Below are 18,578 nucleotides of genomic sequence, written 5' to 3'. Positions count from 1 at the left end.
TAGAGTGACTCTTTTGCTAGCTTTGAAGAAGTTAGCTGCTTCTTGGTATGTCAGGGCCACATGATGAAAAACTTGGGGTGGGGTGTAGAGAATGAGAGCTCTAAGAACTGAGAGTGGCCAAATAGAAGAATTTCAGTCTCACACCTATAAGGAAATGAATTTGGTCATCAACCAAGTGAGCTTGGAAGAGGACCCTGAGCCTTAGATGAGCCACTAGACCTCACTGATGCCTTGATTACAATCTTGTGATACCCTAAACAGAAGATCAAGTGAAGCCTTGTTAGAATTCCTGACACGTGGAAACTGAGATAATAAATGTATGCTGTTTTAGGATGCTAAATTTGTGGTAATTTATCATGTATCAACAGAAAAGTAATGCATTTCATTTTGTAGAATTTTATATAAATGGAATCATATAGTATATACCAATTTCTGTCTGGCTTCTTTCACTCAGTATAACTATTTTGAAATCCATATGTTATTGCATGTATCAATAGTTCATTCCATTTTATTATTCAGTAATATTCCATTGAGTTACTACATCACAATTTGTTCACCCATTCACCTGTTGATGAACATTTGGGTTGCTCCAGTTATTGGCTATTACAAAGAAAGCTGCTACAAACTCTCATGCACAAGTCTTTATATGGACAATGTTTTCTTTTTCCTTGGGTAGAAACCGAGAAGCGAAATGGCTAGATGATATGGTAGTGTATATTTGTTAAAGTGGTTGTACTGGTTTACATTCCCACCAACAGTGTGTGAGAGTTTTAGCTCCTCTGCACTACCACCAACACTTGGTATGGTCAATCTTTTAAATTTCAGCCATTCTAATAGGTGTATATGGATATCTCATTATTATTTTAATGTGTTTCCCCAATGACTTATGATGTTTAATTTTGTTTGAATTTTCAGTTCACGTTTCTGTTAGACTATGTTCTTCAGTGTCTCCATAGCTTCTCTCACATAGCATTTTATATAGATGTGTTTATACTAATAATTCTAGTGGTTTCATATTTACTTTAGCTGTTTCTTTACTTCTTCTATTCCTTTCTATCCTGGGGCTTCCTTAACAACAAGAATTATTTCCACTTATATAGCACTAGCACACAATATGAGATAAGCAAATTGTATCATTGGATATTATTATTTATTTTAATTTATTTATTTTACTTTCTGAAACATAATTATTATTCAAGAAAATAAGATTTTTATACTGTTTGCAACTCCTAGCACAATCCTTGAGTGGAAATTGTTTAAGTGATGGCCTTAAAAGGCTGAATGAATCTTTTACAAAAATTTTTAAATTAATATAATCAATCATAGTGTTAAGACTCATTATATTTCCCTATTCCTGAAAAAATAACTTTTAAGTAGTACTATTTAGTAGTATTATTAATAGTGCTACTATTTAATCACTATATAATAAAAGAAATTCCCTCCCTATAGCTGGGTAAAATCTTTACTGCATTTGATTAAAAATATAAAATGAAACAAAATGTACTGTGTTTATATTGAATAAGTGAAAATCCTTGAGGATCTTTTGCTGAGGTACTCAATGATTCTTTAAACTAGTATGTCTGTCTGTTATGAAAGAAGATAAAAATATAAATGTTTTGCACTGCTGATTTATAATTCTGGGCAAATTTGTTGTGTTGCTAAATACGGTGGCCTAGTTTACAGAAAAACAGAAGCTGTTTATAAGTTGTCAAATTAACAGATCTAAATTAAACCTTCCAAAGACACTAATAACAACTGTGCTTTTAAATATTTTTTTGAGCCATTGCACTCTGCATAGAAACATGTGGCGTGACAGCTACTGCAGTGAGTTCTATATAGGATGACTTTAGAAAACAAAAGGAAGGGGTTGTTATGTTTTTAACTTGAAACTAAATATTTATGAAGGTATTATATGAGATGGGGTGCTGAGATATATTTAGGAAGTGTCATGACCCTTACATTTAAGTGAGAGATGTATTTATATCAACCTTATTATTGTATTATAACACTTTGCGTAGCACATTATGGATAATTGTGGAGCAACCAACTTAAAACATTTTCAAGAGGAAATTTACATTCTGAATTTCTACATTGCTAGTGGTAAATTAATCTAAAATAAATAAATGTCTGTAGAGTGTACTTAAATCATCACATAGTTTACTTATTTATAATGCTTTCTGAAAGTAACACAGACTCTCCTCCAGTTGACCATTAATGAGGGGAGGCTTAATAAAGCTGAAAGCAGTGACTCCTATTAGTAGAGTAAGAACTGAAATCAGTTTAAGACACTGTTCAGTTTATTTTAAAAGTATGTTTGATTGAAATGTCTTAACTGACTGATTATATTATTGGGTTGGCCAAAAAGTTCGTTCAGGTTTTTCCATAACTTCTTAACGGAAAAAACCCAACAAACTTTTTGGCCAACCCAATACTGTTGTACAGACAATTCCATTGTCACTGTGCTTAGTTATAAATATATACTTTTTCCTTTCACCTGTTACTTATTACAGGTCATTTGTATTTGACAATTATGAGAACACAGGTAACAATATGTGCCCATATTCACTACATACATAAAATACTAATAATAATTTTCTTTTTCTTTTTGGATATTTTTTCTTTTGTCTTGGTGTATCATGTAAAAAACGTAATATAAATAATAGTTTTTATTTGGAGAGAAAGGGCCAAAAAATGTACAAGCCTGTGCATTATGTTCTCTAGTTATTTTGTATTTTTATAATTTTTAAATTTTCCTCAAACTTGAGAATAAGATGTATTAAATGTAACATAATTGTCAGTAGATCTCAAATTCTTTTTAAGGCAAGTAAAATGTACTAAATATAATAACTATGATTCAGTTATGCCATTATTACAAGTTGTGAAATGTAATACAATTTAACTTAATTTCAACACTACCTTATGTTCAAGGTAATATGCCACTTGACATAAATTAGAGAATCAGGGAAAACATTTGCATTATTCTAGAGTCTATACACTAATTCTCCATAACTTAAAGAATCACATTAAGAATAGCAATAAATCCAAAAAGTGCAAAGCAATGAAGGAAGCATTTTTAAAACCTTAGTTCTTCAATCATTTTAGCTTGAATAAATTTAAGGCACTGTTGGCTGAAGTCTCTTATTTGTCCACAAGTCTCCACTTAATACAAAATTACTCAAATATGCATATAAATGTAACAGAGAAAATGACACATTAATTGTAATTTTATAGGTTAACGAAATATCTGGAATAATTTCAGAAATGCAGATTATTTGGAGGTTTCTTTTGGATATCTGGTTCCTGCTGAGTGCTTTGGGAGGAAAAAAGTGATTTACATGCCTTCATGCTATCTTCTAATTAAATCTAAATTGGAACTCCCATGATTAATCAAAATTAGAATTATTTTATATTTTTACAAGGTAACATATCTTACAATTATATATCATAAAACAGATGATCTGTTTTAGAAACTCTGCATTTTGTTGTATTCCTTTGGAGAGTGTTGAGTTTATTCTTAACAGGTAGTTAAATTATTGACAGATCTTGACTTCTAGAGGCTTAGTATGGGGTTTCATTAGGGAGTGTTGACTGGCCTTCCCTTTTTATTTTTTGTTCTGTCCAAGTTCAGATTTTATATCAATTTTATGTTGGTCTCAGATTATGAAGAGTATTTCCACTCCTATCCTCTGAAATGTGTATAAGAGAGTGAAATAAAGCTTACCTTGAATGTTTGATAGAACTGACTATAATTTCATCTGGGCCTTGTGATTACTTATGGAATGATTTTCCCTTCTGATTCAACTTCTAGAATTGTTAGAGTGACAATAAAAATTTTGTTTAATTATACAGCTATATTATTATGACAATTTCCTTTAACTTTTTAGTTTGTTATAGAATTTTGTTATTCTTTTTAATCTCTGCTTTATATGTACTTATTACCCTATTCTTTTTCTAACCATTTTTTGCTTGAAGTATAGTTTTTTGTTTTGTTTGTTTGTTTTGGCTGTGCCACACAGCTTGTAGGATCTTAGTTCCCCTACCAGGGATTGAACCCGGGCTCTCAGCAGTAAGAGCGCAGACTCCTAACCACTGGACCGTCAGGGAATTCCCTGAAGTATAGTTACGTATAGGTGAATATCATAAGAGCAAATAAGGTAAAGATATCTAAGACAGGACACAAAAACTACTATCATGGATATATTTGAATATATTAAGAATTTCTGTTCATCAAAATATATCACTAAGAGGGTAAAAAGACAATTCACAGGATGAAATAAACATTTGCAATACAAATATCCTAGAAAGAAGTTGTTTCCAGAATATAAAAAGAACTCTTATAATCAATAACAAAAAGTTGAAAATACAATCTAAAGATGAGAACTGAACAATGACTCATACATTTACCAAAAACAAAAGAAAACAAAGCAAAACCCAATTTCATTAGACATTAGGAAAATGCAAATTAACTCCATAATGGGTTACCACTACTAGCAGAATGGCTAAAATTTCAAACATGAATGAATGAATACTGACTGACAGTCCTACTTATTATTGCTGAAGATGTGGAACAACTAGAACTCTCAGTATCTATTAAATCTGAATATATTCCTCACTACAAGCTTGTAATTTTCTCCTATATATGTGAATATATATGTATATAAACATATACATATGTTTATATACATATATACATACATTTATATGTATGTATATGTTTATATACATATACATACATATAAATATATATACATATATTCACCAAAACAAAATATCTAGAATGTTCAAAGCAGCACTATTCAGACAATACAGATTATTCAGATAATATAGGCAAATCTCATAAACATAATATTAAGAAGCAGAAGAAAAACACAAAAAAGAACATTGTATTATTCCATTTATATAAAGTTCAAGTACAGACAGAACTAAGTCATGATGTGAGAGATTGAAGAGTGCTTAGTTTTGGAGCGGAAATTGACTAGAAGGGGGCAAAAGGAGGCATTTTGGAATACTGGTAGCATTTTATTTTTTGAGCAGAGCCCTTGTTTCAAAGGTGTGTTCACTTTGTGAAAATCCATCAAGCTTTACACTCATAATTTGTGCACTCTTCTGAGTATAGAATATATTTAATAAAAAATTAAAGTAAAAAAATCCATTCAATTATTCATCTTTCAGTCATAATACCTCTTAGGTTGATGCTACTTTTTTTCACATGTTCCTAAAGTGCTTTGATTGAATGACTTTAACTAGAATGTCTAGGATTTCTTCAAAGTTCTTTTTGCCTTCATCTCCTGATTTCTCTCCCTGCTTTCTTTATTTTGACAGTCTCTGTACTTCTCACTTCATTCCTGTTTTTTAAAGTCTTGTGATTCTGATAGGAACCGTCACTTTTTCTTGGCCCTCCTCGTTTCTTAATTTTCCTAGAAGTTCTCTTCTCTCCATCCTCTGTGTTTTGTAGATCTCAGAGGAACCTGTCCTTGAGGTAGGGCTTCTCTGCTCCTTTAATTAACAGGACCCATCAGTATTCATAAATTCTTTTTTGACACCCGAATTTTGTACACAGGCCTAAACTATAGATTTATAGTTGAGTTTGCTCTTCAGCCTGATATTCATTATTCTGAATAACAGGCCAAAATATGTGTCTTCTAAGCTACAGAAATAGTAAGCAGAAGCAATTATATTTTCTTAAATATTAATTTTAATTCCTTTAATTGTATTTTATTTAACTATAAATATTTGTTGGCCACAAAATCCAATTTTATCATGTTACCATGTTATATTCTTTTTACTTAAATATAAGTTTTGAACATGTATCAATAAAAGAGTTATGAGTATTTAATTTCCCTGAAATAGCTGTAGAATTAGGTAGGTACTTCTGGTATCTTTGATTTAATAAACATAGGATTTTTAGGTATTCTTTTGATCACCAGAGGTAGTTTATACAGTATCACTGAAATTACAGTGTGAAGCAATATAAAATTAATTTTAGATAAAGAAATACAGGGAATTTAAATTGTAAAATATGTTAAATCTCTTGTGTATGTCAGAGTCCATGGTAAGTAGAGATTTTTATTAAAGTATGTTTGGTTTACAGAAAGACCACTGATTTAAACAAAAAGCTAAAAACTCATGTATTTCATATGACTTGACTTCATAAAATTGGATATTAGAAAAATATTAATTGATTTATTGTTTAGCATAGGAAATATAGATCATTGATTATGATATCAAATAACAAGTATAGAGAAGTCACAAGTCTGAGGTCACAAGTATAGAGAAATATGTAGAAAAAATACAGCAAGGTAAAATGAAATGTAACATCATTTAAAGTATAAAAAGTAGGAATTATACACAAAATGAGGACTACATGGTAAAGTGCTAACCTATCAAGGAAAAATGTCACAGTCACTCCAGATTGTAGTCTGAATCAGCAGGACTGATAAGAAAGGAAACATACTGCATGGATTAGAGAAACTGCATGGCAATTCTCTAACTATACTATTCATCTAAAGCTCAGCACAGAAGCTGAATTTTGAAAAGGATCAGAAAATAGAACATTTAGGAAATGATAAACAAGTTCACGTGATACAGCAGAGTAAAAAGAACAGTTGGTAGTGAAGGCAGGTGTGTCCCCGAGGTTACAACAAGGTCACCAGTTCACAGAGGCCACAATCAAGTCATTTCATGTCCCTTAGCCTTGCTGTCCTCATTTGTCAAATGAAAAAATTTAGAAAATCACCTCACAGTTCCCATGCAGGTCTCAGATTTTACTATGATATGAATTAGGAATACATGGGCAATTGAGAGACTACTCATATAGTGGATTTTAAATATGTATAAAGGTATTCTATAAAAGTTGATACACTATTTACTACATGCACTGATGACAGAAATGGAACAAATGGACTTAATCAGAAGGAAGAACAACATAGTTTAGGCCAATGATTCTCAATTCTCACTGCCTTACATTCAACTGGGGACCTCTTTACAAAATACAGACAGTAGTCTTTGCCCCCAAGATTCTGTTTCAAATGGCTTGGGGTGAATCCAGGCATCAGAATATCTTAACAGTCCCCCTAAATGTTTCTAATTTTCATCCAGGTTTGGAAACTTCTGGATCAGACATAATAAAATATTACCTGCCAACAAAAGATTACAGATATCTTTCTCTAGAGCCTATAAATAGTATAAAATCCATTTGTTAACTGCAAAATGAACACTATAATCACAATAATAATATCTATTTATACCATATTTACTAGACAATTTTCTAGGTACCTTGAATACATGAATTAATCCTCTCAACAGTGTTATGTATTTACTTATATTTTCTTGTTTTTAAAGATGAGGACAGAGTCATAGGGAGTTCATAAATTGAGGAGTTCTGTACATACATTATGCTAGATCCTATATGATTTTACCTTCAGCTACAGAGTTTAATTTGCCTTCAGTTCAATACCATCCTGTTGTAGTTATGACTAAAAATAAAGGAACAGAAGAATGTCAGTCCTTTTATTATGCCCTATCTTCTCTCCAAAGCATTCCATTAATATAAAATGCCTATTTAGTGATTTCAATATACAACATGGCTTAGTTTTCCCACAAAATCCATATCTCCAAATTAAACTCTTTCAAATGTATATTTTCTTTGAGAAAATGTCATTTGTATTTTAATTATTTGCATTACTTTAGATTTCCCATTGAGTTTGGTGTTCTAGTAACTAGAACATAAAATTGCTATGTTCTTTTTCAAAGTTTCTGTTGAAGTCAGTATTATGACTTTCACTATATCAGAAATGCTCTCCTCTGTGTTGTTTCAGGCAATCCCTGTGTTGTAGGCATTTTATGACTCTTTGAGATTAACATATCTCAAACTTCAGTGATTATATGTTTCCACTGGGATACTGGAAACAGTCTTTACAGTCTCCACACACAATGTGATTTTAAAAATAAAATTCCATAAATTAAGGCTCTTATAAACCTTTGGAAATGCTGTTGTTGTGAGCAGCTGTTTGTTGCATTTGATTGACACACTAAGGTAGAGTTCATGGAGATATGGTATTTAAACCTAGATTGCCCTTAATTAGCATGAAGGTCTTGTGAAGAGATTATGCCTTGGCAAAGAGCTTATGCTTATTAAAAAATTTCAGACAGAAGATCAATATGTAATAAGCACCTGAAATATACTAATCAGAATACACTACCTTGAAGAAATTATCAACTGTATCTGTTTACAACACAGCTAAAGGCCTGGCAGTAGAGGGAGGCTAAAACTGGGTTAGGGTCAATGAAGAAATTCAAGCTTCAGTTTCCATCCCACAAAATAAAATATACAATATAAAACAAATCTTGTCAAGGGACACACATTGACAGCACTGGAATCACTCAGTCCAAGACACCTTAATATGGTAAATTTCACATTTGAGCCATGAGTACCTAAACAAATAGGAACTCACATTTATTGATTTGTTTCAATTGCATATACCTTCAGCAAGAAATAGACAAGAGGAGACCTCCTATGAATCAGGATATAGACAAGGACAGTGATGATTAGGGGATGATTCTGAAAAATTTGCTATTTTTACGATTGTTTGTGTCTCTATGGGAATCAGGAATAATACTTTCAAATGACTTCTAAGTAAAAGCCAAATTTTTTATGGCATTATTGTATCCTGTCAAAATTCATATATGTAAATCTTAACCCCCCAAGATGATGAGATTAGGAGGTGGGGCCTTTGAAAGATACTTAGGTCAGGAGGGTAGATCCTCCATAAATGGGATTTCTGCCTTATAAAAGAGACCCCAGAAAGCTAGCTTGCCCCTTCTACTAAGTGAGGATACAGTGAGAAGTCAGCAATCTGCAACCTGAAAGAGGCCCTTAACCAGAATCCCACCATGCTGGCATTCTGATCTTGGACTTTCAGCCTACAGAACTGTGAGAAATAAATTTCCATTGTTTATAAGCCACCCAGTCTGTGGTGTTTTGTTATAGCAGCCCAGACAGACTAAGACAAGCAACCTGCAAAGCTTTCAAAAATGTGTGGAAGGAGCACTTACCACTTCGACCTTTCGCAGCAAATGTCTCCCCTCGCTCTGCCCCAATCACACAGGCTGACCACATCAGGAAAACTCCCTCTGCAGGATCTTTGCACCCACTGTTTCCTCTGCCTGGATTGTCCTTGTTCTCTCCCTCCCTTCAAGTTTTAACCCAAAGTCTTCTTCTCAGTGAGGTTGTTCCAGATCCCCCTATCTAAATTGCAAACAACTGTTAACCACCTACAAACTTCGTGGATACCACCCTCTTATTTTTTAAATCACATTATATATTTTAAATATTTATCATGTTAATTCTCTGTCCCCTTCCTTCCTCACATGTAATTTGGATTAGGGTAAGAATTCTTGTTTACTGTTCACTTCTGTAACACTAGAATCTAGAACAGTGCTAGTCATATAGCAGATACTCAATAATTGTTGACTAAGTGAATGAAAGAACTTTTGAATTATGCTTTTTATTTTCTTTCAGGTGTGGAGACAATAAGGAAAGTCAAATTTAGGGAGAATATGGCCGACTCTAACTAGACTTGAGGGGGACTGACTCTAAGAGAAAAAAGAGGTGGATAGCAGTATTAAAAAGGAAAAGAAGGAAGTAAAGTTAAGCTGAGTCCTATACTTTTCAATCAGCTAACTTCCCCCTAAGACTTTCAACCAGCACCAAGAAGAGTAAGCTCAATTTTTCCTCTCTGCTCTCTACTTCTCCACAATAAGGGTTAAGCCCTCAACCTTATCTCAAACAGTTTATTTTTCCTGACACTATGCAATGTCTCCATATCTGGCCTTTCGTTGCATTACAACAGCTGTGGACATCAGTTACTATTTTTCTAATACCAATTTCTGGAACTTGTTGCTTCCAACTCATCCTAATGATAACCACATCTGATACAGCTCAGTTCCTAGTCCCTGCCCTGGAGCCCTGTGTCACAAGACATTCATTTTGCACTAGTTGTGATCATGAGTTAGAAAGTCAACAAATAAAATGGTAATTCTCCCTTTCTATTTAGTGGTGAAGATTCTGTATCCAGCTCTGTTGGTTCTGTCCTATGGAAGGAAGAGAGACCAATTTATGATAAGATTAGGAAACAGTAACTGCAAATCTAGGGTGAAGATTCTTCCCTGTCGATACCTCTCTCTGTCTTGTTTATAGGCAGAATATGCTCTCCTCTCTACTTTTCCAGAAATAAAAGTAATACTTTATCAGAGCAAGAAAGCTGTGATTAAGTGAACTTTCAAATCTCAACAGTGGGGATAGTATCTCAGAAAATGTTGAGATTTGGGTTAGAAAATACTTGTCTGGTCACTTTTTATATGAGATACAATCATTCTGGAGTTCCACAGAATGGGATGAGAGAGCCATTTGGGGCTATGCACCATGACACATGCTTTGTTAAGGAAAATTATTTACTAAATATGCTGATAATCTCAGGAGGGAAGCATATACAATTATTTTATCCATAAGAGAAATAAAATTTATCCATGTTTTATCTTCCTATTATCAATATACAGCATTGAGCCTTAGCTAACATTTACCAGTCTCTTACTGGGCAACAAGCACTTTGTAAAATGTATATTATTCCACTTAATCCTCATAAAAGAACTGTAATATAGATTCTACTATTATTCTATGTAGAGGATACTAAAGCCAAAATAGTTCAGGTAATTTCCTTAAGATTATACAGCTAAGAGCAGAAGTTGGACTTCTACTCAAGTGTCTAAACTACAGAAGCCCCTGATATAACCACTGGCTGATGTAAAGTATTACACATACATGTAAGATCAGACATTTAAATGGAAACTTCAATTGATTGTTAAAGGGTATATTTTCTGTTTCTGATAGGTTCGCTTGTTTTGGAAAATGTGCTTCAAAACCTGCACTACCACCAACCTAAACAACTAGGCCATTATCATCCTGTACCTGGAGCTGACCTAACTCTTATTTCTTCCACTCTTGCCCCAACTGAAATCATGTCTTTCCCTTACTTAAAACTCTTCAGTGGCATCCAAACGCACCTGGAATTCCACCATGACCATAAAACTAGCTCTAGTTGATTATTTTACACTCACTTTGAGCCACTCTTCCCCTCCTTCATTAAGTTCAAGTTACATGGTATTGTTTTTCTCTTCCTTCAACTTTCAAATGGCTTTCCTTCCTTATGGTCTTTACAAAACTTTCCATCTCCCTATATACTGCATCTTTTCAGGTAGTATGGCTAATTTATTCTTATCCTCTAGATTTCAGTTGATATATCACCTCTTCAGGCAGGCCTTCGGTGTCCACTCATCTAAAATACATGTGCTGTTATTTACAAAATAGAAACAGATTCACAGACATAGAAAACTCATGGTGAACTTATGGTTACCAAAGGGGAAAGGTAGGAGGGAGGGACAAAATAGGAGTCTGGGATTAACAGATATACACTACTATATATAAAATAGATAAACAATAAGGTCCTACTGTATAGCACAGTAGGCATTCACTATATTCAATACCTTGTAATAAACTATTTTGGAAAAGAATCTGAAGATGAATATATATATATGTATTCAATTATACTGAATCACTTTGCTATACACCAAAAACTACTACAACATTGTAAATCAGCTATACTTCAATACAAATAAAATGAAATACATGTACTGTTCTTCTGCTCTAAGTAATTTTCCACATCAACACTGTCTTCCTTATAATTATTATAATGCATAATCATTTTGCTTGTTTACTTACTGTTTTGTTTTTTAACTTATTATAATGCCAACTCCATGAGAATAGTGATTGTGCCCATCTTTTCATTATTGATCCATTGATATTTCATCATTCATACAATATCTAGATTGGAGCCTATAGTAGCCCAGTAATTTTATTTGAGTATACTATTTTGTTCCCCAAGTTAAAATGAAAATGACTTTCAATTTCAGATAAGATTGAATTTCAAACTCCTTAGCCCAGCATTCAAGGTTCAGCCAAGTGTTTACTTGGTTCTATTTTCTCCTAAATCTATTCTAAACATTCTACAAACCAGCATGTCAAATCCATCCAATGTTTTCTTATCTGGACATCCTTACTCACAACATTCTTTTTCTTGAATGTCTTCTACTTTTCCAAATTGTGCAAATTTCAAGATAGGAAGCCTATCTGCTCTCCCCATTATTTCCTTTCCTCTATTAAGGAAAATTAATTGACTATAATCTGAATTTCCTTTGGACTTTGAAATATTCTGTATATAGAGGAGTGCTTTCAAGTACTGAAGCTAGAGAAACCTAGTCGCCCTAGTTGCCCATCTTACTCCACCATTTACTATCTGGGAATCTTTGTTTCCTCATCTATAAAATTACAATAATAGAGAATGGACTTGAGGATATGGGGAGAGGGAAGGGTAAGCTGGGACAAAGTGAGAGTGGCATGGACATATATACACTATCAAATGTAAAATAGATAGCTACTGGGAAGCAGCCACATAGCAAAGGGAGATCAGCTCTGTGCTTTGTGACCACCTAGAGGGGCAGGATACAGAGGGTAGGAGGGAGGGAGACGCAAGAGGGCAGAGATATGGGGACATATTTATATGTATAACTGATTCACTTTGTTATAAAGCAGAAACTAACACACCATTGTAAAGCAATTATACTCCAATAAAGATGTTTAAAATAAATAAATAAAATTATAATACAATTTATGTCTATAGCATCATTTATATTTTTTAAATTTTTTTTATGTGGGATCTACCTGGACCAGGGCTCAAACCCACATCCTCTGCATTGACAGGCAAATTCTTAACAACTGTGCCACCAGGGAAACCTCCAACTGAGACTTTTTATTTTTTATTTTTTCCCAAATTTTCCAGTATTTTTGAGCAGTACCTTTCTTTATTTTCTTTTTTTATTAATTAAAAAAATTTTTTCTTTCAAGATAACAGTAGTGTGTGTATGTTTATTTTTAAATTGCACATGTCTAAACCTAATAAATAGGTTTTTTTCTATTTTTTTTATACAGCAGGTTATTAGTCATCAATTGTATACACATCAGTGTATACATGTCAACCCCAATCGCCCACTTCATCACACACCCCCCACCCCACACCCCAGCTTTTCCCTCCTTGGTGTCCATACGTTTGTTCTCTACATATGTGTCTCAATTTCTGCTCTGCAAACCGGTTCATCTGTTCCATTTTTCTAGGTTCCATATATATGCGTTAATATACAATATTTGTTTTTCTCTTTCTGACTTACTTCACTCTGTATGACAGTCTCTAGATCCATCCATGTCTCAACAAATGACCCAATTTCGTTCCTTTTTATGGCTGAGTAATATTCCATTGTATATATGTACCAAACTTCTTTATCCAGTCATCTGTCGATGGGCATTTAGGTTGCTTCCATGACATGGCTATTGTAAATAGTGCTTCAATGAACACTGAGGTGCATGTGTCTTTTTGAATTGTGGTTTTCTCTGGGTACATGCCCAGTAGTGGTATTGCTGGGTCATATGATAATTCTATTTTTACTTTTTTAAAGAACCCCCATACTGTTCTCCATAGTGGCTGTATCAATTTACATTCCCACCAACAGTGCAAAAGGGTTCCCTTTTCTCCACACCCTCTCCAGCATTTGTTGTTTATAAATTTTCTGATGAAGACCATTCTAACTGGTGTGAGATGATACCTCATTGTAGTTTTGATTTGCATTTCGCTAATAATTAGTGATGTTGAGCAGCTTTTTATGTGCTTCTTGGCCATCTGTATGTCTTCTTTGGAGAAATGTCTATTTAAGTCTTCTGTCCATTTTTGGATTGGGTTGCTTGTTTTTTTAATATTGAGCTGCATGAGCTGTTTATATATTTTGGAGATTAATCCTTTGTCCATTGTTTCATTTGCAAATATTTTCTCCCATTTTGAGGGTTGTCTTTTGGTCTTCCTTATGGTTTCCTTCACTGTGCAAAAACTTTGGAGTTTCATCAGGTCCCATTTATTTTTGTTTTTATTTCCATTACTCTAGAAGGTGGATCAAAAAAGATCTTGCTGTGGTTTAAGTCAAAGAGAGTTCTTCCTATGTTTTCCTCCAAGAGTTTTATAGTGTCTGGTCTTACATTTAGGTCTCTAATCCATTTTGAGTTTATTTTTGTTTATGGTGTTAGGGAGTGTTCTAATTTCATTCTTTTACATGTAGCTGTCCAGTTTTCCCAGCACCACTTATTGAAGAGACTGCCCTTTCTATATTGTATATCCTTGCCTCCTTTGTCATAGATTAGTTGACCATAGTTGCATGGGTTTACCTTTGGGCTTTCTATCTTGTTCCATTGATCTATGTTTCTGTTTTTGTGCCAGTACCATATTGTCTTGATTACTGTAGCTTTGTAGTATAGTCTGAAGTCCAGGAGTCTGATTTCTCCAGCTGTTTTTTCCCCTCAAGACTGCTTTGGCTATTTGGGGTCTTTTGTGTCTCCATATAAATTTTAAGATTTTTTTGTTCTAGTTCAGTAAAAAATGCCATCGGTAATTTGATAGGGATTGCATTGAACCTGGAGATTGCTTTGGGTAGCATAGTCATTTTCACAATATTGATTCTTCCAATCCAAGAATATGGTGTATCTCTCCATCTGTGTTTATCATCTTTAATTTCTTTCATCAGTGTCTTATAGTTTCCTGCATACAGGTCTTTTGTCTTCTTAGGTAGGTTTATTCCTAGGTATTTTATTCTTTTTGTTGCAATAGTAAATGGGAGTGTTTCCTTAATTTCTCTTTCAGATTATTCATCATTAGTGTATAGGAATGCAAGAGATTTCTGTGCATTAATTTTGTATCCTGCAACTTTACCAAATCCATTGATTAGCTCTAGTAGTTTTCTGGTAGCATCTTTAGGATTCTCTATGTATAGTATCATGTCATCTGCAAACAGTGACAGTTTTACTTCTTTTCCAATTTGTATTCTTTTTATTCCTTTTTCTTCTCTGATTGCCAAGGCTAGGACTTCCAAAATTATGTTGAATAACAGTGGAGAGAGTCGACATCCTTGTCTTGTTCCTGATCTTAGAAGAAATGCTTTCAGTTTTTCAACATTGAGAACGATGTTTGCTGTGGGTTTGTCATATATGGCCTTTATTATGTTGAGGTAGGTTCCCTCTATGCCCACTTTCTGGAGAGTTTTTATCATAAATGGGTGTTGAATTTTGTCAAAAGCTTTTTCTGCATCAATTGAGATGATCATATGGTTTTTATTCTTCGGTTTGTTAATATGGTGTATCACATTGATTGATTTGCTTATACTGAAGAATCCTTGCATCCCTGGGATAAATCCCACTTGATCATGGTGTATGATACTTTTAATGTGTTGTTGGATTCTGTTTGCTAGTATTTTGTTGAGGATTTTTGCATGTTTGTTCATCAGTGATATTGGTCTGTAATTTTCTTTTTTTTGTAGTATCTTTGTCTGGTTTTGGTATCAGGTGATGGTGGCCTCATAGAATGAGTTTGGAAGTGTTCTTTCCTCCGCAAATTTTTGGAAGAGTTTGAGAAGGATGGGTGTTAGCTCTTCTCTAAATGTTTGACAGAATTCACCTGTGAAGCCATCTGGTCCTTGACTTTTGTTTGTTGGAAAAATTTTAATCACAGTTTCAATTTCATTACTTGTGAATGGTCTGTTCATATTTTCTGCTTCTTCAGTCTTGGAACGTTATACCTTTTTAAGAATTTGTCCATTTCTTCCAGGTTGTCCATTTTATTGGCGTAGAGTTGCTTGTAGTAGTCTCTTAGGATGCTTTGTATTTCTGAGGTGTCTGTTGTAACTTCGCCTTTTCATTTCTAATTTTATTGATTTGAGTCCTCTCCACCTTCTTCTTGATGAGTCTGGCTAATGGTTTATCAATTTTGTTTATCTTCTCAAAGAATCAGCTTTTAGTTTTATTGATCTTTGCTATTGTTTTCTTTGTTTCTATTTCATTTATTTCTGCTCTGATTTTATGATTTCTTTCCTTCTGCTAACTTTGGGTTTTGTTTGTTCTTCTTTCTCTGGTTCCTTTATGTGTAAGGTTAGATTATTTATTTGAGATTTTTCTTGTTTCTTGAGGTAGGCTTCTATAGCTATAAACTTCCCTCTTAGAACTGCTTTTGCTGCATCCCATAGGTTTCGGATTGTGGTGTTTTCATTGTCAGTTGTCTCTAGGTATTTTTTGATTTCCTCTTTGATTTCTTCAGTGATCTCTTGGTTATTTAGTATCGTAGTGTTTAGCCTCCATGTGTTTGTGTTTTTTACGTTTTTTCCCCTGTAATTCATTTCTAATCTCATAGTGTTGTGGTCAGAAAAGATACTTGATATGATTTCAGTTTTCTTAAATTTACTGAGGTTTGATTTGTGACCCAAGATGTGATCTATCATGGAGAATGTTCCATGCACACTTGAGAAGAAAGTGTAATCTGCTGTTTTTGGATGGAATGTCCTATAAATATCAAGTTAATCTATCTGGTCTATTGTGTCATTTAAAGCTTCTGTTTCCTTATTTATTTTCATTTTGGATGATCTGTCCATTGGTGTAAGTGAGGTGTTAACGTCCCCCAATATTATTGTGTTACTGTTGATTTCCCCTTTTACAGCTGTTAGCACCTCTCTTATGTATTGAGGTGTTCCTATGTTGGGTGCATATATATTTATAATTGTTATATCTTCTTCTTGGATTGATCCCTTGATCATCATGTAGTGTCCTTCTTTGTCTCTTGTAACATTCTTTGTTTTAAAGTTTATTTTATCTGATATGAGCATTGCTACTCCAGCTTTCTTTTTATTTCCATTTGCATGGAATATCTTTTTCCATCTGCTCACTTTCAGTCTGTATGTGTCCCTAGGTCTGAAGTGGGTCTCTTGTAGACAGCATATATATAGGTCTTGTTTGTGTATCCATTCAGCAAGCCTGTTTGTGTATCCATTCAGCAAGCAAGGTTGGAGCATTTAATCCATTCACGTTTAAGGTAATTATCGATATGTATGTTCCTATGACCATTTTCTTAATTGTTTTGGGTTTGTTTTTGTAGGTCCTTTTCTTCTCTTGTGTTTCCCACTTAAAGAAGTTCTTTCAGCAGTTGTAGAGCTGATTTGGTGGTGCTGAATTCCCTTAGCTTTTGCTTCTCTGTAAAGCTTTTGATTTCTCCATCGAATCTGAATGAGATCCTTGCTGGGTAGAATAATCTTGGTTGTAGGTTCTTCCCTTTCATCACTTTAAGTATATCATGCCACTCCCTTCTGGCTTGTAGAGTTTCTGCTGAGAAATCAGCTGTTAACCTTATGGAAGTTCCCTTGTTTGTTATTTGTTGTTTTTCCCTTGCTGCTTTCAATAATTTTTCTTTGTCCTTAATTTTTTCCAATTTGATTACTATGTGTTTTGGAGTGTTTCTCCTTGGATTTATGCTGTATGGGACTCGCTGTGCTTCCTGGCCTTGGGTGGCTATTTCCTTTCCCATGTTAGGGAAGTTTTTGACTATAATCTCTTCAAATATTTTCTCGGGTCCTTTCTCTCTCTCTTCTCCTTCTGAGACCCCTATAATGTGAATGTTGTTGAGTTTAATGTTGTCCCAGAGGTCTCTTAGGCTGTCTTCATTTCTTTTCATTCTTTTTTCTTTATTCTGTTCCTCAGCAGTGAATTCCACCATTCTGTCTTCCAGATGACTTATCCTTTCTTCTGCCTCAGTTATTCTGCTATTGATTCCTTCTAGTGTACTTTTCCTTTCAGTTATTGTATTGTTCATCTCCATTTGTTTGTTCTTTAATTCTTCTAGGCCTTTGTTAATCATTTCTTGCATCTTCTCGATCTTTGCCTGCATTGTTTTTCTGAGGTCCTGGATCATCTTCACTAACATTTTTCTGAATTCTTTTTCTGGAAGGTTGCTTATCTCCACTTCATTTAGTTGTTTTTCTGGGATTTTATCTTATTCCTTCATCTGGTACAAAGCCCTCTGCCTTTTCATCTTGTCTGTCTTTCTGTGAATGTGGTTTTTGTTCCACAGGCTGCAGAGTTGTAGTTCTTCTTGCTTCTCTATAGCATCATTTTTAAATTAAAGTTACATAACCTGTAATGCCCAGGTAGAGTGATTACTATCATATACTAAGGACTCTATACAAGTGTTCATTATTGCAAACAGTAGAGTTTACATTTAGTTAGTGTTACATTTATTTGGATATATGCCTTGGCACTACAAAGGGACTATAAACTTCCTAAAAATCTATGAAAATATATTATTCTGATCATGTTCCACAATCTCCTGTGTAAAGAAGGTATTCAATTAATATCTGTTGACTTGACTGATTGCATAGATTAAAGAACACTTTTTCAAAATGAAGCTTTGTCTGTAAGTATATTTCTTCCAAAAATAGGAAAACTGTAATTAGCTGTTATTGTGCAGAAAATTCATAAACCTGAATTGCTATGCAGTCCTTTTTCTTCTACAAGTATATGCTGTATATGATGCTTAAAAATCATTAGAAACCCTTTGGAGGTAATCAGCTTTCCTTCATACTCTATGTAGAATGTTTTAAACATCATTTGA

This window comes from Phocoena phocoena, chromosome 12 (assembly GCF_963924675.1).
Source record: "Phocoena phocoena chromosome 12, mPhoPho1.1, whole genome shotgun sequence".
In the NCBI taxonomy this organism is placed as follows: Eukaryota; Metazoa; Chordata; class Mammalia; order Artiodactyla; family Phocoenidae; genus Phocoena; species Phocoena phocoena.
Note: the sequence above shows the minus strand (reverse complement) of the source record.